Source organism: Gavialis gangeticus, unplaced genomic scaffold (assembly GCF_001723915.1).
Source record: "Gavialis gangeticus isolate Ggan-Ray unplaced genomic scaffold, GavGan_comp1, whole genome shotgun sequence".
In the NCBI taxonomy this organism is placed as follows: domain Eukaryota; kingdom Metazoa; phylum Chordata; order Crocodylia; family Gavialidae; genus Gavialis; species Gavialis gangeticus.
The window spans coordinates 5,974,299-5,975,978 of NW_017728980.1; positions in this window are offsets into that span (position 1 = coordinate 5,974,299).

Below are 1,680 nucleotides of genomic sequence, written 5' to 3' on the forward strand. Positions count from 1 at the left end.
AGGTCCCTTCCGACCCGACTAACTATGAAACTATGAAACCTCTAACTGCAAAGAGATCTGATCTGCCTCTCAAAGGTCCTATCTGGCACCAGGGAGTGGGGGCACAAAACTACACTATTCTACCCCTCCCCTCCACAGTGAATGCAGCCAGCTGACCACTTTGGGAGACAGAGACGTCTGGCCTACAGCTACAGTGCGGTCACAGGCTTCTGCCACACTGACAAAAGGCTGCTTATCTACCCCTGGTTTAGATGGCTTAAGTGCCCATCCTGCTGAAAGTCGCTTCTAAGTCTTTTTATTTGAGCTGAATGACAAAAGTCTGTTCATAAATTGTAAAAATGCAGTATTATTTGCAACATAGTAGTGCCTAGAAAAGCAGACCGCGGTGGGGACTCTGTTCTGCTAGGTGCTGCACGCGTTTATTTTAAGTGCTCCTGCCCTGAGGAGCTTACAGTCTAACAGCCCCGTGCAGATGATGAAGGGGAAAGTTGTATCACCCCATCTTTACAGCAGTAAAGGAATACAAAACTGGAAGGAACCTGTATCACTGGGTGTTTTTACACATGGTTATGAGGGCGGGTGGGCATTTTAATTGGAGCAGCTGTGCCCTAATTAAAGCACCCAGAGCATCTCGTGTATCAATGTCCCCATGCTGCAAAATGCCAGTGGGGGTGCTTTACCTAAAGCCCATCACAGGAGCATTAAAGTTAGCCAACCTTTCTTTATACTCAGTATAAAAAAGGGTTGGCTGCCAGTTCGCAGCATGCCAGTCACTCCCAGACTTGCAGTCCGGCAGCCAACCCTCCTGCGGACCGGCAGCTAACCCTTCGTGGCCTGGGGGTTGGGAACCCCCACCCCAAATCCACTTCAAGGCCACACGCTATAGGAAGAGCTGAGAACTAAAACCCAGTTTTCTAAATCCCAGTCCTTTAGCCACAAAACAATCTTTCCTCAGCTTTTATTTAAGGTATCAATCCTCCTGGTTTCTGGAAAGGAGAACCACCGTGAAGAGTTATCTTTCTCTGTGGTCTGTTGCAATCAGGGGAGTGTAGGGACTCCTACTGAACTTCAGTTTCCCAAATTCTCTGTGTGCACTGCATTTCTTCCACTTAATGCAACTGTAAGAGATTAACAGTAACATAAGCATACTTAAACCATGAAGCAGCTTCCTAGCTCAGAGGAGTGAAGCGAGAGTGCCAGGATTTATAATCTCATGTTCTTTTTTAGTATTTAGTTTTGATTTCTAACAAGAATCTGTTGCTTAACAAGAGGCAAGTTCACAGATGGCCACCAGTCAGACCAAATCCAAGCGTGTAAGTTTGACGGCATGTGTGCTGAGTGTGCAGCATACTATGTAAATTCAAGCAGATAGGCTTTCTTTGGTGTACTTACGTTAATTTGACGTCCCTGACACTCTACTCAATGGAGTGGGTGTTGCAAATTAAACTGCATCTGAAGTGAGTTTATCTTTTGGCAGCAGTAACATGGTGTAATCAGCACTATCTTCTCTTCCTGCCTTCAATAATTTCAGAGGTAGAAAACACTCAGGGCATTTGCACTTTTGCACATTTTATTTTGGATATAACACTCCAAAACCCTGCTTTGGAGTCCATGGCTACTTCCATTGAACCTCTCATTCACATCATAGAATCATAGAAAATGAGGGTTGGAAGGGACCTC